This window comes from Dermacentor albipictus, chromosome 3, assembly GCF_038994185.2.
Source record: "Dermacentor albipictus isolate Rhodes 1998 colony chromosome 3, USDA_Dalb.pri_finalv2, whole genome shotgun sequence".
In the NCBI taxonomy this organism is placed as follows: domain Eukaryota; kingdom Metazoa; phylum Arthropoda; class Arachnida; order Ixodida; family Ixodidae; genus Dermacentor; species Dermacentor albipictus.
The window spans coordinates 146,674,645-146,699,280 of NC_091823.1; the positions used below are offsets into that span (position 1 = coordinate 146,674,645).

A 24,636-nucleotide genomic window follows, 5' to 3' on the forward strand; every position below is an offset into this window, starting at 1 on the left:
GACGGTGGGACCACCGTCACACCCCGTGTGACTCGGTCGGCAGACGGAGGATGTGGCGTTGCCCCCGGCGCACCACGTGACTGTAGGACGGATTCGATTGACTGTGAACAGAAAAATGCTTGCGCGCTGCTGGGAAGAAAATGTTTAGTTTGACCTTGAGTTCAATTTCTTTTTCTTTCTTCCATAACGGGCACGATCACAAATAAGCGGGGTGATCTCCGTCACAGTTAGCACAGTGGTTTGTAAAAGTACAGATGTATAAGGCTTGCTATATAGGTGCATACTTTACCCAAGTAGCGTGCCCTCGGCAGCTCTGAGACCCATGCCCAAAACTCTTACACGTCAAGACTCGTCGCGGATGGAGAATGTACGGTCGTACGCGAAGTCTACAATATTGGGTCTCTATTGAATCAGGGAGTTCACTTGTTCCAAATGTAATTATTACGTGGAGGTTGGAATGCCCTTGCCATCGCGCCTTAATTCGTTGCACCTTTACTACTTTCCGGTCTTCCCACATATCCAGCAGCTCGCTTTCACTGACTTCAACGAGGCCATAATTGGAAATGACACTGCGCACAGTGTTCATTGCCCTGTGGGGACCCACAGAGACAGGAAGGGCACCAAACGGAACAATTTTTCTCTGTTTATTGTATTGATGCCTATGACGTACATCCAGAAGGTCGCCGCATCCCATCTAAGTTAGTTACTTTGTAACCAGAGCCGATTGCTTCAGTCAGACATATGGCGACAGCGTATGGAGATAATGAACGGACTGTCTTGGTTTCTGTTGACTATGTTAGGAATGGCACATGGGAAATGTTTCTTTTGGTTTCATAAAAATGTTGAGGGTTTCATCAGTTAGTGATAAGGAAGGGGGGGGGGGGGGGTACTTGAAGCCATAGATACCATTACTGCGCGCTGCCCAACTCTGTACTAATTGTGGCCATGTTGTCCCTAAAAACTTCTTAATCTCATCCGCTCACCTAGATTTCTGCCGCCCTCTACTACGCTTCCTTTTCCTTGGAGTCCAGTCCGTAACCCTCAATGACCATCGGTTATCTTCCCTCCTCAATACATGTCCTGCCCATGCCTATTTCTTTTTCTTGATTTATACTAAGATATCATGAACTCGCGTTTGTTCCCTCACCCAATATGTTCTTTTCTTATCCCTTAACGTTACAACTATCATTCTTCTTTGCATAGCTCGTTGCGTTGTCCTCAATTTAAGTAGAACCCTTTGCGTAAGCCTCCAGGTTTTTGCCCCGTACGTGAGTACTGGTAAGACACAGCTGTTATATACTTTCCTCTTGAGGGATAATGACAACCTGCTGTTCATGATCTGATCGAGAATGCCTGCCAGACGCACCCCAGCCAATTCTTCTGATTATCTCAGTCTCATGATCCGGATCCGCAGTCACTACCTGTCCTAAGTAGATCTATTCCACTTCCAGTGCCTCACTACCTATCGTAAACTGGTGTTCTCTTCCGAGACTGTTGAACATTACTTTAGCTTTCTACAGATTAATTTTAGACCCACCCTTTGGCTTTGCCTCTACAGGTCAGTGAGCGCGCATTGCAGTTGGTGCCCTTAGTTACTAAGCAAGGCAATATCACCAGCGAATCGCAAGTTACTAAGGCGTTCTCCATTAACTCTTATCCCCATTTCTTCGCAATCCAGGTCTCTGAATACCTCCTGTAAACACGCTGTGAATAGCATTGGAGAGATCGTATCTCCATGCCTGACGCCTTTCGTTATGGTGATTTTGTTGCTTTCTTTATGGAGGACTACGCTGGCTGTGGAGCCGCTGTAGATCTATTTCAGTATTCTTACATACGGGTAGTCTACACCCTGATTCCGCAATGCCTCCATGACTGCTGAGGTTTCGAGTGAATGAAATGCTTTCTCGTAATCAATGAAGGCTCTATATAAGGGTTGGTTATATTCCACACATTTCTCTATCACCTGATTGATAGTGTGAATATGGTCTATTGTTGAGTAGCCTTTGGTCCTTTGTTTGACGGAAGGCTATGGTGTTAGTGATTCTATTTGCAACTACATAAGTAAATACTTTGTAGGCAATGAACAGTAAGCTGATCGGTCTATAATTTTTCAAGTCCTTGGCTTCCCCTTTCTTATGGATTAGGATTATGTTAGCATTCTTCCAAGATTCCGGTATCCTCGAGCTATTGAGGCATTGTGTATACAGAGTGGCCAGTTTTTCTAGAACAATTCCCCCCTCCCCCCATCCATCAACAGATGTGTTACCTGATCCTCTTCAGCATAGCTCCCAAGGTGTTCTTTACTTCTTACGGCGTTACTTGTGGGATTTCAAATTCCTCTAGATTATTCTCTCTCACGATATCATCGTGGGTGCCACTGTTACTGTATAAATCTCTAAAGAACTTCTCAGCTACTTGAACGATCTCATCCAAATTAGTGATGATACTGCCGGCTTTGTCCCTTAACTCATATATCTTATTCTTGCCTATTCCTAGTTTCTTTTTCACTGCTCTTAGGCTTCCTCCGTTCCTGAGAACATGTTCAGTTCTATCCATATTATACTTCCTTCTGTGAGCTGTCTCAAGCTTGTTCATTACCTTGGATAGTTCTCCCAGTTCTATTCTAGCTGTAGGGTTAGAGGCTTTCATACATTGTCGTTTTTTGATCAGATCTTTCGACTCCTGCGATAGTTTACTGTTATCCTGTCTAACGGAATTGCCATCGACTTCTATTGCTGACTCCTTAATGATACCCCTAAGATTGTCGTTCATTTTTTTCAACGCTAAGGTCCTCTTCCTGTGTTGAAGCCGAATACCTGTTCTGTAGCTTGATCCGGAATTCCTCTATTTTCCCTCTTACTGCTAACTCATTGATCGGCTTCTTATGTGCCAGTTTCTTCCGTTCTTTCCTCATGTCTAGGCTTATTCGAGTTCTTACCTTCCTATGGTCACTGCAGCGCACCTTGCCGAGCACGTCCACATCTTGTATGATGCCAAGGCTAGCGCAGAGAATAAGGTCTATTTCATTTCCAGCGTCGTCGTTCGGGCTCCTCCAGCTCCACTTTCGGCTATCCCGCTTGCGGAAGAAGGTAATAATTATGCGCATCTTATTCTACTCTGCAAAGTCTACTAATAACTCCCCCCTGCTAATCCTAGTGCATGGGCCGTATTCCATCACTGCCTTGTCTCCAGCCTACTTCTTGCTTATCTTGGCATTGAAGTCGCCCATCAGTACAGTGTACTTTGTTTTGACCTTACCCATCGCCGATTCCACGTCTTCATAGAAGCTTTGGACTTCCTGGTCATCATGACTGGATGTAGGGGCGTACACATGTACGACCTTCAATTTGTACCTCTTATTAAGGTTCACAACAAGACCTGCCACCCTCTCGTTAATGCTATAGAATTCCTGTACGTTACAAGCTATATTCTTGTTAATATGGAACCCGACTCCAAGTTCTCGCCTCTCCGTGTGATGCGAAGCAAAGGCTGAAGGGGTGTGTTGTCTCTTCCGGGGTACCTTAAAGGTTCGAAAACCCGGCATCAGCTCAACTGCCAGGATCCCCCTTTCCCTAGACACGACTAAGCCGCACACTGCTACACGTGCGAGGGTCCAACCCTCCGGTGCTCGGGCACGTGGTGTAGCAACACACCTAACGCCTGCTGACGCAGACACCCCTGAGAGTGCTGAGGTCGCGCAGGCATTAGGCCCTCCCCATAGGTGGGCCGACCCCGAAGATGGTGAAATGCCGGGCCGACCTGCCGCGGCGGTGCAGTTCGCCATTAAGGAGCCCACATACACAGCTTCGTTGGTCACCCTTCACAGAATGGAAGGGCACTGGGTTTTTTTCTTCGAAGAAACGCTTTGCCACGATATGCACACGAAAATCCCAGAGAATGTCTAGGTAATTAGATATGCGCGATCATAGGTTCGCTACCCTTGTGCAAAAGACATAAGGTGGACATAGTACTCATGATGTAGCTTAGGCGTATTGCAATGTAACCAGCTTGTGCTGTGAACATTTACCAAACGTGATCGTCTTCAGCGTGCATAACGCGCGAGTCTGAAGCGGTGCTGAGGCAAGCTACAAGCCTTTATACACACTGATATGCGGCAAACGACGAAGTGTGAACGTCTGGATCGGGTGCTTGAGCAGATGACATACGGGAGAGATGTGGGCGGGAGTTAAATGCGACTACACTCAACAATTGTACACACTATCGGTCGTATCTTGCTACACATCAATAATCGTCATCTGCCTTGCTTGAGTTTCCTTGCTTGAAAACGCTGCGCTCGGTACTTTCCTGTCAAGAACTGATAATGTATTAGTGTGTAGCATAATGAAAAAAATTTTTAACTGAAGGGTGTACAGGCAATCTTTTAACCATTTTATGACATCTCCTGGGCATCCAGGGTGTGACATCGGTACAGGGAGCATAGTGTCCATTGGGTCGGTATAGTTTTTTCCTAGTAATAGTGGTGAGATGCATTGAAAACCGCACATCCAACATTCTGTACGCATGCACGACGTCTCGTAGGTAACCTTTAACGGCACCATGGATTGCTTCATACGTGCGTACAAATCCTGGAACGTGACGACCTAAAATCACTTGCACGGATGTGCCAAGGAACAAATTCTGATCGCGAAGGTACATAAGGCGCTGCACAACTTGTCGCACAAATAAATGTGGCAACCCAAGGTCTCCTTTCTTTACGGGCAAGATAAAGTTTGCGCGGCTGGTTCATTCCTCAAATCCACGCCCATATGTAAATTGTGAAAACACGGGGAATTTTTTTGGATCTTGATTCCCGACGCACACAGCAGAGCATACCACATCGCGGTGGTAAGATATAGCTTACAGACTGTTGCACGCGAGAACCTTGACAGCTGTCGCCCTTGCCACGATTTAACCTTTTTTCTGTACTCTCGCCCATTGTTTTTTCAGTTCGGCTCCTGGTTGGGATAAGTATCGGGAAACATGCCTAGATACGTTGTTGCAGGGGTTGATCACCGAAGTCGAGAGTAGTAGTCTGGCGCTTTATCCCATTCACCATGCCAGAATCCATAACTGATCGCCCAATTTATTTGCGCCCTGGTGTATTCGCAGAAGGTTTGAACTACCTCTACGGCCTGACAAATAATACCTGTATTTGAACAAATTATGGCGATGTCATCGACATACGCCAAACTTCTTACATGTGTTGACTGTAACCTCACGCCAGTTATACGTTCATTATTCTCGATGGCCTTGTACAGAGGCTCAAGGTTGACCGCGAACAGCCGGTGCGACAGGGGACAGTCGTGCCTAACAAAAGCCCGCACTTGCTGTCAGGCAGGTCCCCGTTTACAGGGACCCGTGTTTAGCAGTTAGCATACGCCATTCTGAGACGGTCTCTTATTACGTTTCCTACGTTGGAATGCTCTAATATGGCGAAGAGAGGATTGTAGGAAACACGGTTGAAGGCCTTAGCGAGATCTAATTGCACCAGAGTCACTCGTTGCCCAAATACACTACAACATTTAGCACATTTCAAGCTGCGTGTTTGTGGCGACGCTTCAACCCTTTACACCACAGGTCTGATGCGTGCCTATCAGCCTCCTTATCACACCCGGCAATCGTTTGGCCAACAGCTTCATAAACATTGTAACGTAGAAAGACGCTGTCGAAAATCTATATACAAGTATATATACAAGGAAATACGCCGCACTTGGCCAAGAGGAAACAGCCCAGGCTAGCCTCTAATCGTGGTCGTCGTCTTCACCCTGCCCACCTCTTTGTCATCGCGAATACTTTTCCGTAGCACTACCCCCGGTGGCAAAAGCGCCGTTCCGGAGCGACTAAACGCCGGACTCGGAAGCAGTGTAGTAGGCCTTGAGCCTACTGACGTGTACAACATCACTAGATGCCAGAGTAATGGACAAGGTTGAACGCACAGGAGGAATTTCGTACGGCACACTGCAGCTGGCGCAGCACGCGGTAGGGCCCTGTGTATGGCGAAAGGAGCTTCTCTAAACGTCCGACGCGAGGAGAGGGCAACCACAGGAGCACGATCGCACCAGTTGAAAACTCTATGTCATGGTGGCGGGCGTTGCACTGACGCTGCTGAGTGGTTTGCGAGGCCGTCAGTCGAGCACGGGCAAGCTGGCGGGCATGGTCGGCGAGTGCGATGGCGTCGCGCGCATACTCCCTTGTTGAGATCGTAGCAGGAGGAAGTGCCGTGTCAAGGGGCAATGTCGGTTCGCGACCGTACAGTAGATAAGATGGAGAAAATCCGGCGGCATCATACCGGGAAGAATTCTATGCAAATGTGACGTAAGCAAGGGCAATGTACCAGTCGTGGTGGTCCTTGGAAACGTACTTGGACAGCAGTGAAGATTATGGTTTAACCGCTCTGTCAGGCCATTGGTTTGAAGATGGTATGAGGTAATCAGCTTGTGTCGAATGGAGCAGGAACGCACAATTTCGGCGATAACTTTCGAGAGGAAGTTACGACCATGGTCAGTAAGCAGCTGTTGCGGGGTACCATGAAGCAAGAAAATGTCACGGAAAAGAAAGTCCGTGACGTCAGTGGCGCAACTGGTAGAGAGAGCCCGCGTGATAGCGTATCGGGTGGCGTAATTAGTTGCGACGGCTACCCATTTGTTTCCAGAGGACGACGTGGGAAAGGGACCGAGGAGGTCTAATACAACAAGAAAGAATGGTTCCACAGGGACAGTGATCGGCTGGAGATGACCGGTAGGTGGCACCTGAGGTGTTTTCCGACGCTGGCAGGGATCACAGGCAGCAACATGGCGCCGGACGGAGCGAGCAAGACCAGGCCATTTGAAGCGGCGACGGACGCGGTCGTACCTACGGGTTACCCCAAGATGTCGTGCAATGGGTGCGTCATGCATCTCAAAGAGCACGGTCTGTCTTAGGTGTTTTGGCACGACAAGAAGAAGATCAGATCCGTCCGGGAGGAAGTTCCTTCAGTACAGAAGGCCGCCCTGGACGACATATCGGCGAACGGATGTGACGGTTGGTATAGAGCGCAGACGCTCGATGAGTGCTCGCAGCGATAGGTCTCGGTACTGCTCATCGGCGATGTTAGCGAAGGCAGCACATGCGTGCCACCCAGCCTCGTTATCACACCCGGCAATCGTTTGGCCAACAGCTTCATAAATATGTTACAGTCGACATTCGTAAGGCTTATCGGGCGATAAGACCCCCCTAACGAACGTTTTTCGAGTGCCTCAGTTCTTGGGATGAGAACGATCTGCTAAGTTGTGAAGCGCAGTGGTTTATCTTTTTGCTCATACGATTCGGCGATAACTGAACACAATCTAGGCTAATATTGTTTTGAATGTTTTAAAAACTGCCTACTCCTAGGCCGTCAGTGCCAGGTGCCTTGCCAACAGGTAGCGCATCTATTGCGTACTCCATTTCTTTTGTGGAAATCGGCTGTTCCAGAAGCGTTCTTCATCCAGCTTAGGCACTAACAACAAATTCTGCTTTAAAGCCCCCTATAATGGTGTTTGGTTGACCGATCAATTCATTGAAATATTCCACAATGACACGCTCGATAACATTACCGCACGTCGAACCATCATGCCCGCTTCCTATTTGTCGTATTTCCTTATTAGAAGCGTATCGTTTCTTACTCCGATAACTCACGTTTTGTGGGCTCTTACCCAGCCCGCAGCTTCTCGGCCCGTGCACGAGTAACCGCCACTGTGTACTTGTCTGCATCAATCTTTCCAACTGAATCGTTATGCTTAGTAATTTGTTGGTATAAGTACCTGGTTCGTAGCATTCTATACCCGTAAAAACTCCAAGTTGCTCTCGAGGGAAGGTTTCTCATAAACAAACCTTTCTCGAGGAAATGTCATGAACATACAATGCAGACCGACCACTGTCGGTCTGCATCAGATGTTCATGACATTATTCCTTTGCAGACAATGTCGGCTCATCATACGGGCCCTATAAAGCGGGACTTTATATGCCTGAAGAAGTAGGCACAGCGCAAAGCGTGAGGCAATCACAGACTTCCCCTCCCTCCGGAGGAAGAGGATGGAAGGGGTGAGATTGCGCGTCCACTCGCCTCAGCGCCTGCCATTTCCCTCCAGTTCAAGCACCGCAATCAGATGGCGAGGCCCCACGTTATTCGTTTTGCCGAAAAGCAGGCTGCGTAGAAGGAAAATCAGCGATCCATGCATAGTGCGCTCGGGTGAAGAATAGGAGGCGTTTGATGAACGTTGTCGGGAAATCGCCCGAGAAAGGGCTTGTCGTCGACGTGCCGACCTCGTCGTCAGGTAGCGAGAAGCCGAGGCGCTACGACAACGAATCCCGAGCTTCGCTTGCCCCCTTGTTCACAGTACCCAAGTGGCGGCCAATTTTTTCAACTTTGATAGATTTGTCATGGGTATAACGCCATTCTGACACGAAGTCATAGAAGCTTTAGACATACTTCAATGATGTGCCCTGCTTCTTTGTGCCTCTACACATCTCGCATAACTACTCTTCCTTTCAGGAGTATGGGACATCGCCTTCGTGGTCTTGAGATCGCTATGTCGACGTCCGAAAGTTTAAATTCTCCAGAATTGATGTGGGCGAACATGCAAACACTTTTCGAACAGTGTACTTCATAATCGCAAACATTTCACAAAATTGATGTTGTGACCTATGCGTTACCTAAGCGTAAATATTGCGTCAGATTACAGAACGCCTATAGGTTGAAAATATACAGAATTGTGCACATTTGACGTAGTTCTATATTATATATTTACCATATCGCTTAACTTTCGTTGGACATAGAATAAAATGAGTGCGTTAGATCTGCACAGTTTTGATGGATGGCAAACACGGTCGTTTTCAGCCTTTTGTGCCGCTGTTTTGTTGGCTGCACTGGTGGAGAATAGACGCAAGTGGATATGATCAGAGGATACCAATGCTGAGGGCTAGAATAGTTGGAATTGCATAATCAATGTTTTCCCAGCGCATTAGACATGAACAACACAATGCATACATACAGCGCTGTGTGTGCATCTTGTCCGTAAATACTGCTCTGGAGATAATGAACATTACAGGACTCAAAGAAGCCCCACTTTATTTATGGATACGTCAACAAAAAACAGGTACATATAACCTGTAGGTGTTTGTTTTCTGCAATTGGCATCGCACGTTGTCTGGCTCTTAAATTTGATATGGTGAATTTGGTTGGGGTAAATCATCACTTCATTTACTGCATTCTTGACACGGATATTGCACGAGACTGAGGTCTATCCTGAGGAACGACGCTGCGTGAAAAAAACAATGCACCGACGATTACGGTACTGCCTAACTTGAAATTTGAGCACAGCTCTATAGTGTTATTTCGCGATATATTGAGGCAGAATTTGAGAGAGACATATGGTAAAGTCGTCGATCGTATAAAATGATCTGCGCGTCGAGCGCGTCCATTTTGTACATAACTCGTCGAAGGTTCCATTGTAATCGCTCGTGCCGCGTGGCTTCCATAAAGTACTACACAATTGGCGTCGCGCAAACAAGCAGCTTACAAAACAATCACAAACCATGATAATCGAAAAAGCCGCCAACGAGGCCAAACCGAGCAAACCAAGCAAGCTCGAGCGACAACTGACGCGAGCAGACGATTGTAGGATACTGGACTCGTCCAGCTGAGACCAGTTACGAGGACGCATCGAGCGGTTGAGTGTGGGTGCACATGACAGTTGCTGGCATCTTTCATATCACACTACGGGTTCTCTTTTTCGTCGTTCGCTGCGGTGCTCATTGCAGGAACGTGGGCCTAAGAGCTGGGCTGTAAAGCAAGAGCACATACATTGCCTCCGAAATTAGTCGACATTCGATATAAAAAAAACGCAGCGGTGCGTAAATCAACCATGAAAGTCTGCTGCACCATTCGTTCTAGTGCGCCAATGTTCTGTGCAAGTCTCCACGATATGCACTGAGGCAATGGAACTACATAAAGCGGTGGCTTATTGCATAACCGGGAAGCAGAAAAAGATCGCAGTTTCGCCCGAAAGGCAAATAATCGATTGCGATTGCAAATAAGTAGTTTTATCGGCCGTATAAACTTGCAGACATAGGCAAGCGTACTAAATTAACAAGTATGGTGTCACGCGCTCGAGCAAACATCTCACTCGATCACCGCGGAAACTAGTTGTCGAAACGCTGGCGTGAGGAAACGCGGCAGAAGCAGCGAGCGAAGTCACATTCGTGCTCTATTTCTTTAACGCAAAATGAGCGCCGAGAACACACAGTACGCCCAAAGCTATGAGCCACCGACGCAGATCGCTCTTAAGATACGGCCGCGCGGCCACGTGCACCGCCACAAGCGTTGTTGCAGTCGGAAGCGAATGCCGCTTGCCCTCCCTTCCTTCCCCCCGCTCCCTCGCAACGTTGGGTCCCTCGCGCGCGCCGCAAGCCTGCACGCTTCTTTCTGGCTTTCCTCTCTCGGTTCAGGAGCGATCGTCGGCTATCCTTGCATGATTTTACTCGCAAATAAGCGTAGTACGCACGGCGACTGGCACTCTCGGACTTCATACGGGACCTCACAGTGACGCCGACTGCGACGGCAGAACGGCGCTTGGAGCTGCTCAATCTGTCTGGTGACAATGCAACATAAGTGGTGCAACAACGTGCTGCACCGCTTACTGTGCTTCGGCAACCCGAGTTCACAGGACGCACACGATGACTTTCGCGGCGATGGGTGCGATGCCGTACGCGTTCTGCGACTGCGTGTTGTGCAGCACTTCGGCAAGGTTCTCTGTCACTGCGAAAGCATCTGATTCGGGGATTAAATTTTAAATGTTCTGAAACTAGACCATTGCTCCGCGTCTAAGCGCAATGGGGAACAGTCCAGAATACGTGTGGTGTGCGCATATTACGTCAAGGATTCCATTGCGTCTAAGGCCTTTTGTAAACGATGGCAGAGTACTATGAGCTACGAGTCACTCCAAATGCAAAGTTTTATTGATCAGTGTGACCTGCGTAAATCAAAGCAATATGAGCTACAGATAAATTATGCATTTGGCACATTGTCTAGGCGGGTAGGATTCAGACAAAGTGAGAAGTTCATTTGATTGCAGAATGTGAGCTGATATCAACGACGTGTGCTAAGTTAAAAAAGGCCCGAGTAGATCTGGATGCTCGGCTCACGACTAAAGTGCGTGAAATGCGGCGGTCTTTTCCTCTATATTTGTCGATTTGCTTTTTCCTTAGTTGGCGAGCACAAACCTATGCTTTGTGCGCGAATAAAATAACAAGAACATCACGTCGGGATTATCAAGGCATCCTGGCATCCCCAAAACAAGGCAAGACAAGAGCGTTTCGCTAAAAAAAGCACACTGCGATTTTACTTTTTCAGTGGTTTGTACAGCAGATAGCAAATGTCTACGGACCACACCAGATCATGCCAAACTAGGGTGACTGGATTGTTTCCTCTTCGCCGCTGCGCAGTCAGTTGGGGACACACATTGAAGAGGCCCTTGCCGCCTCTACTTGATTGGCTCGACCATCCCCGCCATTACCGCACTCTCTACGCACCGCGACTAGGTCAGAGCTTGTATATGTGACTTTGTATCGAGCTTACTTATCGAGTTGTTGTCAGAGTAATATATTATATAGCAACAACTGGAATTCTGACGGAATGCCAGCATTTTCCAACACTGCATCTCCCTCCAGAATATCCTGCGAGGGTCTCTTAGGGGTTTAATAAGTTCTGATAAGTGTTATCAGCCCGGCAGCATGTGGGTGGTATGAGCAATATCATTTCCATTGATGCTGCTTTTAAGAGAGAAACGCGTCGCCATGGTTGTCGAAGAATTGGTCGCGTAATCAAGAGAAATATAAAATAAATATTATGACAACAAGAGGCATTTGCAGCCTAGCTTGCTGGTGCACCAGAATTTTCGCGGAGGGGCCGCTTCACGTGTACGCTCACGTGGTCACTAAACTTTTGGGGTAGACTGCCCGCAAACCGAGCCGAAAAACTGAGGCACGTAAAAACTGTCATATAAGTCCCGTAATGAGAATGCTTTGTTTCATCTCATAGAGTCTGAACTCTGTTACCGGCTGCTGGCCCTAATTGCGCCTCACAGAGCAGCAGTAACGGTAACAGACAAATCGCTACGGCATTCATTACGGGGGCGACACCTGTAGCAGACGCGAAAATTTTTTTTCGGACGCTTTGTGCAGGCGCCATAGGCAGCGTTCTCAGCTAAAAAAAAAAGCCCAATATATTCGCTTGCTGGATGTCGATAGGTTCTCGCAGGGCAAGTTGATGTGCCGTACTTTACCAAGACGTCCAGCTCATTCTACGCATCGCTTACATAGTCATTTGTACCAAATATAAATAAATGGGTGTCGCTAAGAATGTAAACATATCTTCGGCTGCCCTTCGGCTAAAACCGTCCCTCTATTTTTCTTGACAAAGAAAGAAGACCGCTGTCGCTACGCATGTTACGCTTCAAACCAAGAAAGATAACATACATTTTAGCATACTTGCAACAAAGCAAGCGCCCACAGAATAAGTCCAGCGAATATTCTGCCCGCTTCTCAGAAATACTAGAACTTCGGCTCACCTCTTGAGGATGATGAGAGCGCGAATTTCTTGACACGTCGTGCCGAGAATCCGCGCCAGATCCTGCGTAGCTATCCAATGCGGCCGGACTACGAAGCACCACTCTACAATCGCAGCGCTATTCAAGACTAAAATAACCGCAAACACCCATCGGCCTAATGGAATGCCGCTAGTCTTGGATTGAATTGGCTTTCTAAGTTCCAGTGGCCACTAACGAAAATATTTTCGTGACATTCATGTTCGGGTGTTTCTTGTTGTCAAAATCACAAGCATAATTCGTATTGCTGATGTAAAGCTGTTAGCGTGTTACGTAGCAGTATTATTACTTTTCTATATTACAATAACCACATGCTTGAGGACCTTGATGATCCTGCTAAAACACTATGAATTGGTGGTATCAGCAGAGGTTCTGTTGTCGACACGTGTTGAAAAACACTTTTTTTACGCTTTCATCAAGATCACGAAACGTGACGTGAGCTGTGGGCTTCTTCTAGTAAAACATTTTTCTGTTCCTTGGCAGCTATACAGCGGTGTTTGCGCTTAAAAAACAAGAACAGCGGTAGCGTGCAGAATACCGTTTAACGCACCTGCCATTCCCCGTATATGTAGTGGTGGTCCGAGATAGCCGCCACGTCAGCTTGTTGATTTGCTGAAGGAATATTACGTCAGGAGTGTCACAGAAATGGACGCATCGTAAATGTTAATATGACGTGGTGTTACGTTGCATTAGGCCGCCATTGCACAGATTTTCTGATGGATTAGGTACATATATGCTGATGAGCTACTTTATGCAATGGCGGCCGAAAGGCATCTGTATCGACGCATTTTCCATGTCCTTTGGGACCATGAAAATCTTTTGCTCGTAATGCGTGTCCATAGTGTTTGCATCCCTCTCATGTGGTGTGGGCATTGTTGTTTTGAGCGATCACTTTAAAACTAAGATTTCTTTGCCTCTTCTCTCGTCTTTTAAACTGCTGCTGCTGCTGTCCATGTCTTGCGCTAGTGTCCAAGGTCATACCACCATTAGTAAGAACATGGCGCAGTGTGGCCAAGCATTGAAGCTAAACGGCGCAGGCTCGCAAAGGCTTGGAAGCGGCGCTGTATATGGTCCCGCAGGGCGCATATACAGGAACACTATCTGCTCGAGCGCCGGAGCATGCCATGCTTTTCATTTCATTTCATTTATTTGTTGTTTGAGACATACAGCTGTCTCAGGTGTTGCAGCAAAAGGCAGTATTCTTGCCTGACAAAGGCTGCAGCACCCAAAGCATGTTGACACTCTGAAGCAAACAACAGCACAACAAGTTATAATTTTCGAAATATGATAACATATCAAAAGCGACTAACAATTCGAATCTCAATCAGTACATGTTAACAAGGAAAACAAAACAATGATATTGTGGTACATAAGGAAGTTATACAATAAAGTAGTGAAGAAAATACGTTTTAACAGATTTCTTGAACCTCAAGCTTGATTTCAAGGTTTGTAATTGTTCCAGGATAGTGGGATTATTGTTTAGTAAGGTTGATATTTGAAAATGTAATGCCTGTTTCCCGTAGTTCGTGCGAGTAAGCGGTATAGAGATTGGGTCATGTCTGAGATTATACGGAGTTTCTTTGGTGGCGAAGGTCTGATTAAATTGTATGTGATCAGCTTGACGGAGACGGAACGCCTCGAGCGATAGCTTGTGCAAAAATAGGCGATCTATATGGAGTATGCCAAGCTTATCAAAAAACGGTTTAGTGTGTGCAAGAACAGGTAGGTTACAAACTGCCCTTACGGCTCTTTTTTGCAGCCTATATAGTGACATAAGGTTAGTTTTGGTAGTAGTTCCCCAGACCAGAAGGGAATAGTGTAGACGAGAGTGTATTAGTGTGTAATATAGCTGTTTCTTTAAATTCATTGGAATAAGATGCTTTAACCTGTTAATCATTCCCGTCGCTCTACGAATGTCGGCTCTGAGGGTCTCCACATGAATGGACCAATACAGGTTTTCGTTAAACCATACGCCTAAAAATTTTACGAACTTCGTATTTTCTATAATGCGCCCCCCAAAATTTAACTCGTAGTGACCCGTCAGCTGCTTGGAGGGAACAAACATTGGGAAAGAAAAACGCGTTTTTTAATTCAAACGAGACGCAGTTAGATTCATTCAACGAAAATAAAATTCCCAGACAATTTTATACATTCTTGACGAGTGAAGAAAATACAAGTTTAATTGTATCATTAATAATAAATGAATTTCTTTTGAGCGCCCATCGCTACAGGGGGCGTTGACGCCACTATCACTCGCAATGCAATGCACGTCTTGAAATTGGTAGAAAGGCGCACTCGTATCACCTGTTGAAATACGCCCCCCTCACAGTTTGTGCTTTCTTGCTTGTCAAAGTTTGTCTGAATTTGGTGACGTGGGTAGCTTCATTGCTTCTTAATCTGTTCAGTCAAATGTAGTGAGTTACGGCCGCCAGATAATTGTGTAGTTGTTTTCGTGCAACCGCGCTGGCCGACGGGCTTGGCATCCAACAATAGGATCAGCACTCTACACCTAAAGCTTTCGTCGGCCTCCAAAGGAAGTATGTTCTGTGCAGGAATGCGATTTCCACAACCGTACGGCTGGCCTTTTCCTACATCGCTTTCCACGCTGAAAGCTCGAAACGCCCATCAAGTCGAATGGTAGGCCATTTGAATATATAGCTCCAAAGGAAGAACAACAAAACAAATTTAGCCCCTTCGAAAACAAAATGACGTGACTTCGGCTTTTAACGGACATGGCATCACATTATTTTTTCTTCTGCCGGAAGTGTTCCCACCACATACAGATGGCGCTAAGCCCCATGCACCGCCGATGGACCACCATGTTTTGAACGTATATGCTCCTATGGAAGCTTCGCTACCAGGTACATTTACCTTGCTCTCCGTCCCAACTCTTTATTTTTTCTTTTTTTGGCGCAACAATGTATTCATTTGTCCTGGAAAGGTAGTAGTCCAAGATTCAATCCCGAGGCCAGGATGAATATTCTTGGAATTGTGCAGCTTTATTTGTAAAAAAATGGGTTTCCTAGTAGCTCTAGGTTACTTTCAGGTGGATAACGCAATACGGCCCTTCCATGAAACTTCCCCCGCCTCCCTTGCTGATTTCCACAGAAGAGTGCATTTGCTCATACTGTCTACTCATCAAACTGTTCAGTAGTGGTAGTTCACCAGACAGTGCATTGAATGGGCTGGGTGGAAAGTATGGGACCATTGTGAACACATTTGTTTTGGGTGCTTTGTAATATTTCCGGCTGCAAGGTCCTTTTGCTAACACACAAACTTCTCAGATGCTTCAGGGCCTGCATGTCGAAAGCTGCATTGATTGTTTGAGCTAAACATTAAAATTGGAGGTGCACCATAACATGGCAATATGGAAACGCAATCAGCATGACTTTTATTATTTAACCTTTTCACTTCAGCTTGGTGTAGTTGTAAGTTCTTCTCTTTGCTGATGATAACTCTTTACCAAAATGTATTCTGTAAACTTAATCCTTCCAGTGAATGCAACAGTGTTCATGCTCAAACCTTTGCACATGAATCATCAGTTTTGACATTATTTTGTTGCAAACGTTCCTTTTGCAAACGTTATGTCATTATCTGGTGAACATACAACTTTCCACAAAATAAGTGCTTCTGCCATCATTCTAGCAGTCATTCGGCAGTCACGCAACGCAAGAGAGCGTACAGAACCAATGTTTCCATTTCGCATGAGGTGGAGGGAAATCCATACCTTGCATCGTCCTAGGGTCTTCAAAGCCTTCCCCCCAAAATACTGGACTCCCTTCAACACAGTCCTTTCCTTCACGGCGCCATTTCATTGCACGTATTGCAACTTTTGATGAATTGTTTCTCCATACATGGCCAATTTTGCAAGTAACTTGATATTCATGCTTTGGTTCCATCTGATCTTCAAGGTCAATTTCAACAACAAAAAAAAGTGAGTTGGGCAAAGAAGCGCACAAACAAAACTCTTGATTGTCACAGCGGTTGAGCTCGTACTAGAGGTCCACAGGATGTTTTTGAGTGGAGAGAAAAGGAGCATGATGCCACTATATATGAGCATGGTGCCACTATTAAATCATGTGTTACTGGACTATCACGTTTTCGTGACTCTGTCGCTGGCTCACTGCAAAAAATTTTGTGATGGCAACGCAAACCACACCACAAAAAAAGTTAAACACATAAATTTCGTAAAGTCCTTATATTTCGATTTTGTTATCAGCCAATTCCGATGTGCACATTACGACTGCATTGCAGCGTGTCAAGACTCGCATTATATGAGAAGCAGACTTAAGCAATGCCCAAGCGGCATTAGCAAAATCGCCATTGTTATGAACAGCTCGCTGGCAAGCTTGTTTTTATAAAGACTGTCAGAGTGATGGTTTGTTGGCCGTTAACGCAAGCCGAAATGAGGATTGAGTGCACGAAGTGTGTACATAGTCCCTAAATGTTTGCCAATGTGAAGAAGTGTGACCAGGCACAGAAATAGCTCAAGGAAATCCCTGCTAAAAGAATGAAACGTGTTAGCTCTCTAGCATTTAGTTTGCTTGTATACATTGCTACAGGTGGAAGGACGTGGTCCTAGAATATGTATGGTTGAAGGCACCATACGAGGAGGATAAAACGTTTCCAGGAATTAGACCATGACATGTGACAGTGTGCATATTATAGTGTACTTGCAAGCCTGTACATTGTCTTTGTATAACAGTGTTGTATTGTCATATTTCTGAAATGGTAAATTTGTTCCATGTTGTGTTATAGCAATGTGGATTGAGTGAACTTTCACCTAATGATGATTTTGCTTTGAAACTCAGTCTGAATGAGATGTCGCTGTGTGCAGGGTTATGGAAACCCACTAATAATTTTTTAAATAATAATAATCTTAAAACACGTTTGCAAAAAGATTCTGCATGTTTTTAGTCCTCAGGGATATTTGCCCACAGACTTTCTTATCCGTTATTGTAGTTCATTGCAAACTCATGCAAGTGCCCTATTTACTTGTATATGGGTTCACTCCTACACATTGATTTCGTTGTAAAGAAATAATAAATTGACTAAATTGAACTCATATTATTTTTAGGAGAACTATGAACTGCGAGCATGACACCCCTTTCTTTACCTTAAGTTCGGTTTCTAAATCTTCGTAGTCAATGCCTTAAACTACATCCTTGTTGGGACTGCCAAAGAAGCAATCCTCATTGCATAGTTCGCAGGCATCGTCGACACCCCAAATAACGTACTCATTCTCATCGAGTTCATTGAATAGCAGCATTTCTTGAAGCCAGTCTGGATAATCTCCAGACAGACTTGATGGCCTACGCGTTGAAGAATCACCATTAGCTCATGAATATTGCTAGATTTTTCACGAATATAGGCCGAGATTTTTTGCCATGAGTATGAGGCGATGAGCATAACACTAAAATATGAAAACACTAAACATTAGAAACAAATAATATTAGTTATATTCCTGAATCTATGGAAGCAATATAGATAGTTTCATTGCACTCTGCGGATTTGTCAATTACCGGATTCGTGTGCAAATCTTATACCCCATTTTTTTACACCTGAGCGGCAGACAGCTAGTCCCAATAACGTTACAAGCCAAAATTTCACACTGATGTTACCAGTGGGCGCGGGTCGTAATGTGCGTATGCCTCGCGTCCGTGTGCCATTGCAAGGTAACTATCTCATTCGTTTCACTCCCTCTTGCACCGTAAATAAAGAAATCAAAACTCCAAAAAGCAGTAGAATATACAGACTGTCGAAGTGTCCTGAAAGCCTTGATGTCAATCCGTAAGCATAAATATCCCGTACTTATTCAGCTCTATTCCGAGCTGTGTAAAGCTTATCTAGCTAGCCATCATATCATTATATTCTGGGTACCGGGCCGTAGGGGAATCGAGGCTATGTCCTGGCAGACCAGATGGCCACATCAATCGCATCACATGCTGTTAATCCTACTGCTGCTGCCCCTGTCACAGATCTGAAGCCTTTCTTACGAAAGAAAATGTGAAACCACCGGCAACGCATGTGGGACACAGAAACAAATAATAAACTGCAGGCGATAAAGCCACGATTGAGTTTCTAGACCTGTGCAACGAAATTACGGCGAGCAGATGTCCTATTCTGTGTGTCTGCATTTCACGCCAAATGTGCATTGACTTTTCTAAAGTCGTGCATCGGACCATACAACGAGACAAGCCAAATCAACGTTCTGTCAGAAATTTGACAAACCACGCAGCGAGGTCCGATGAGCTGAAGCATTGTGGTGGTTCATTTGTGCTGTCATGTAACAGAAAAGAATGTCAACATTTTATTTGCACTTGCGTCAAAGCATTCATGTCGAGACACTAAAAACCAGCAAGGGTAATGACGTTCTCATTTATTTTTATACTTTGACTTTTATACGCGAAGACACATTGATTCTATTCATTTTTTTTCTCGCTACCCGCGGGCTGCTGGAACCAGCCAGAGCGCATGCGTTTTTCTCGCGCTGCCCACGCCCACCGCGCGGCGCACTTCGGTGTGCGTTCATTTTTCTCTGGCCGAGATGATCTTGGTCTGGCAGAGGTTTGGATGCTTTCTGGCTAGCAGACAAGAAAAAGAAACAACGCGTTGTCGCTAGCTGCCATCACTCGGGGACTCGACGAATTGCAACGCGTTCGCTTACGCGCAACGTCTGCGGAAAATTTTGTCCCGCCGGTGTAGGATACCGAGCAGCATGCGTATGGTTCACTGTGCACCAAGCATCTCACGCTTTCTTCGATATTCCTTCAGTAGCCACATTAGGTGCCGAAAGTAGGCATTCCATTGTGGCCGACATGCTTTCCCTACCGCTTTTTTTCATTTCCGTGCACCGGCCCCACAAAAGAATAACATACATTCTTGAGGCGCAGCAAATTCTCGCATGGTGAAAGTTCGATTTTGGTACTTGTTCTTCTTCTGCGGAAAGTAGTGGGCCGCGGGACGCTTCAGTTGCCAGATACCTTGATTATATTACTGCTACTAGTTAGTTATATAGACACTATAGACACATATTAGTTATGTAGACACTCCAGGCGCGTTCTTGCCGTCGCTGTCACCCTCACGTTCCGTATAAAATCCAAGGGTGATAACATGGTGACCGCGCGCTGCGTGCCGTATGTGCGAGTGAAAGTATAGGGGGGGGGGGGGGCGTGGCACGGGTGAGCCCACGATGGTGGCTCAGTTATGTGTGCGCAAGGGAGAAAAGCGAGGAGATAGTGCCCGGCTTCCTGTCTTGCACGATACACTAGGGGGAGTAGAGAGAAAGGGTTCTGTGGTCTGTGAATTTGTGGATGCGCAACATTTTTATTTGCCTTGTTTGACGCAATACATAAAGTAACTTTTTCTTAAATTAGCGCATTTATTAAAGACTTACACATATATTTAGATATCTTCTTGCGAAGTTTTGTATATACGCGCAGTGAACTTTGTTTCCAGTGACACTTTCTTGCCCTTTACGAAGCTGTATCTTCGCATTTGTATATTCCAGTCTATCTTCGGATTTCTAATGTACGAGGGCGAGTCAAATGAGAGTGAACCAAAATACCCCACGCAAGAATGGTTCAGTTCATTATGTGCGAAGTATGCGCGAAGCACTGAGGCATCTCTCATTCACAAAAGTGACACGCAGGTGTGACGATAAAGGGTCTGTAATGCTCTCATACCGTGGGTTGAACATGGCTGCGGGACGTATTAGACTCTCAAAAAATTGAACAGCATTGTGTCGTGAAGATTTCGACAGCTGAAGATCTTTCCCATAAAGAAATTAGTCGCTGTATGGCTGCCGTGTACGTTGAACATTGCATTTAATTGGCCACTGTGAACCATTGTAACAAACGGTTCAAATAAGGACGTGAAAGTTGCAAAGACGATCCGAGACCGGGCCATAGCCACCGTGCTTTCACGCCCAGCACGACTGCAAAGGCTGACTAGACAAGAACGGAGGATAAGTTCGGGTCACGCCATAATTCATGAACATCTCCGTTATCGGCTCTTGTGTGCGCGATGGACGGCCAGCACTTTGAACCACCACCACAAGAACGACAGGTTTGGCCCTGCCTTGACTCATCTAATCCAGCATAACAATGAAGGTGACGACTTTTTTGTCTGCAATTGTGACCGGGGACAAAACATGGTGCCGCTACTACTAGCCTGAAGCAGGACGACAAAACTTACAGTGGAAACATTTGAATTCACCACCGAAAGGAAAGCAAAGGCAGTCATTTCTGCCGGAAATGTGTTGTTGACTTTTTTTTTATCGTCAGGGGCCATTATTGATCAAATTTCCTAAACCTGGAGAGTCTAATAATCGCTCACGATATTGCGAAACGTCGGATCGGCTGCATGTCGCAATAAAAAACAAATGACATCGAGAATTGAGGAATGGGGTCATCTTGATCCACGACAATGCCCGTCCCCCCTTTGGTGATTTGTTTAATACAAAACTGGCAAGGTTCAAATGAAAAACGCTGCAACGCCCTCCATACAGCCCAGACCTGTCACCTTGCAACTTACACATTTTGGTGCATTTGAAAAAAAAGAGCAGGTCAAGGGAATTAGATTCGTGTCAGACGATGACGTGAAAAAGTGAGTTGTAAATTTTTTGAAACAGCAACCCAAGGAGTTTTTATCATACGGGAATCACGCGACAGGTTAGTCAGTGGGACAAGTGCCTAAATGCTCATGGAGACTACCTTTGAATAAAGTACCCCATCTGTATTATATTCGTAGTGGCTCACTTTCATTTGTCTCGCCCTCGTAAATTTTGCAGAACTCCTGCTTTTTATATGTGCTTCCTGTCGCCACTATAATTTCGGTGCAATTGCTCACAATACACGACCGGTGCCAGTTGCTCCTGCGCAATACATTGTAACAAAGGATAGCGTCATTGAGATTTTTCATGGTTGTTGCTTATGTACGAAAAATGTAAACAAGGTTCTTCAATGACAGAGAGAGAAATGCAAATGAGAGAAAGACAGGGAGGTTAGCAAAGCTGCACTAAAATATTTGCCATCAACTTGCTCAATACATGGCCTTGCATTTTTCATATAAGTGGCATGCACTGCTTTGTTGGTTTCCAACTGATATAGTTCCAAATTTCGTGTGATACGTCCTTTACCTATTAAAAAGGCAGAAAACATGGAAGCATTGATATCAGCTATTTCGGGCACAATTTTTGGAGACATGCTTGTATATTCGTTTATGAAAAAATACATATTTTACTTGTCTTGAGAGTGCGTAGCGTTCAATAATTCGTTTGTAGCATTTTTTGGCAGTGGTAATTCAGTGTGATGTGTGGTGCGCGACATGGTGCGGTGGTCGGGAAGGTCAGGAGCAGACGACGCTGAGTGCACGCGCGCCGAGGTGGAAGAACGAAGACAACGACGCCGAAAAGCGTCCGGTGCGAGAACGCGCAGCGCATGAAAAACAACAAAAAGAAGAAAAGCAACCAAATAGAAAAGACCACGGGGCGTCAGGCAGCCAATCCGAGAATGCGAAATCGGCGAGACCAGAAGAAAAAGCGTGGTGCGCTGGCAGAACGGAAGGGACACGCAAGGAGACGCAGAGGAGACGCAGGGGAGACGCCAGGAGAGTCCCAGGAAGCGACGGCAGGAGGCGGTCAACGACCGGAGCGGGCGTTGAAGACGGGCCGTCGGGTTCCGGACCCGAGCCCACCAGGACTTCACCCGACCGGCGCCTCCTGCCAACCTGTTCCTGTGCGTCGCCCGTCTACCCGAGCGTGTCGTCACCTCGTCAACGCCGGTGAGCTTCTGCGCCAGTGCGCAGGACGAGAACAGTCGGGCTACGGGCCCGAGTTCTACGCCAGCTGCCCGTCCAAAACGCCACCCCGTCTGTCGTGCCGCTTGCTGCCTTAGGCCGGCGTTCGAGCTTCTGCGCCCGAGGGCGAGACGAGAGCAGTTGGGCTACGGGCCCGAGCTCTACACCCAGCTACCCGGCCAGAACCCCGCCGCCGTCTGCTCGTGCCACCAAGCCGCGCGTTTTACCTCGCCTAGCCAGAGCTGGCGCGCTCCGGTCGCCCGGTCGGTCAGCTTACGCCGCGCCCTATGGTGAGACCGGCGCCACTCCTTTCGCCAGCTTGTCGCCGTGTTGCAGCGTCGAGACTGCCCTCGTTGCAAGCCCGGACTCACGCACTCGTTAACCTCATGCTAGCCCTATGTGTGTTCCTTGCCGCAATGTCTGCTTGAGTGTTTATTTTAGGCATGCTTGCTATTTCCTTCTATTTGCTTTATGCCTCTTTTTAGTTTGATTAAAAGTCTTTGTGTGTGTGTTCAAACCAACGGCTTTGTCCTCAATTGGGTTCTCGGAGGCTCCGCCTTAGAGAACGAACCGAACCATTGAGTACACGAACCTTTGCCCCATATTAGGGTCATCACATGCAGCTATTATCAATGTATTTGATCGCTCGACAAATTCTATAAAGAGGAGGCCGAGCTGCAACGTGAACCTGCCCGATTAGATGCTTCTAAAAATAGTTTTCCTTCTGTATTGCGAGTGACGCCTGCCTTACGCACCTGTCACCACATTTATTGATTAGGTTGGCCTCTCAAATGAGGCGGGTATTTTTCATTTTTGTTTGTCCAGATTACACTTGTGCGTTCAAAAATGGCCTTGCAACTGCAAGCTGTGCAATGGGTGCTCAAATGTAATAGACCAGCGTTCTTCATTCTGTAAGAATGTTCTTGCAACCTTTTGTTTATACACCTGCCCGTTTGGCGGATGTAACAAGAGCCACATGACAAGGTAATCTCGTACGCAACATTATTGCAGCAAGTCACGAATTCAGGTCTGTGCTTTACATGAATTGTGCGCAACTAAATCTGACACTTTTGCTCGTGCTTACACAGACTGGCACAGAGTGGATAATTTATTTGGAAATAGAAATAATTCTTGAAACCATAACGATTCCCGACGTTGTTTAGGCCATGTGCCAGCCTATGTATATAAGCAATAAGTGCTGGCCTTTTGCGATGACCAATGTCACTTCGATCGCTAGCCCTTTCTCTGCTTTTTAACAATTTCGCCTGTTTTTCGCTGTGAGCCTGAATATGTGTTCAGGATAACCAGCCATGGTTAGCCTGGTGACTTGATCCATAGCCGCATCCAGCAAGCAGTGCTGACAAGATTTTGTTATGGCGAAACGGAGGCAAAACAGGGCGATACCATATTTTACCAATTTGCTGTGTCACGAATTGCTTGTGCAAGGCATGGACGTGACATATGAACTCTTCTTCCTGGCTTCCACAGAATCTGCGGAACCGGCAGCTGAAATTGCGCCCGCCGCAGTGGTATAGCGGCTATGGTACTGCGCTGCTGATTACGCGGTCGCAAACTCAAACGCGGGCTCTCATTTCGATGGAGGCCAAATGCACAAATGTCCTTGTCCTTCCATTAGGAGCACGTTAACTGTCCTTTAGTGGCCAATATTAATACATTATCCCCCGATACACAATGCCTCATAGCTTCATAGCCTCATAGACAAATCGTAGTTTGAGCATGTCATAACCATAGAAATCCATTCAGCTGAAAGTGCAAACGTTTCCCGCCTCAAGACGTACTCCACTGCGTGATATCTACCGTAGAATGAACCAGGACGCTGCATTTGCTGTCGGGGTTCGTGTGTCGGGCGATTTGTGTCACGGTGAAGATGATGACACTGTCTTGGCGCACACCCTGTGCGGGTGCTGTCATACTAACAGTATGTTTAAAAGTGTTTTGTTAATTATAATCTCCCCGTAACAATACACATGTCGGAAATGTGTTCTGGACACTCCCAGTTAAGAATGTGAAACGTGATTCCTCCCGAATGTTTTATTATCGACAGCACTATCTTCAACAGACAAATATCCCAATGATACTGAGCGTGGTACTGCACACGAAACTGCCGAACGACCGGTTTCAAAAAGAAAGCATTAAAAATATATCATTAAGAATTGCAATAGTGCGGAGTAACCATGTAGACTGCGGTTCCCTG

The 24,636-nt window shown here is 46.2% G+C and overlaps 1 protein-coding gene across 4 annotated transcripts in view; it reads right to left on the minus strand.

The window, feature by feature from the left end:
• Positions 1-24,636, minus strand: part of LOC139057611 (NLR family CARD domain-containing protein 3-like) — a 123,030-nt gene that overhangs the window by 97,889 nt on the left and 505 nt on the right. The window contains exon 1 of one of the 4 annotated variants that reach the window (XM_070536147.1): positions 12,588-12,834. The exons of 1 other annotated variant lie outside the window; for it this stretch is intronic. The gene's annotated coding sequence lies outside the window, so the exon portion shown is untranslated. Of the gene's footprint in view, positions 1-12,587; positions 12,835-24,636 lie in introns of those variants that run through there. 2 more of the 4 variants (XM_070536146.1, XM_070536143.1) reach the window with 2 other exon arrangements.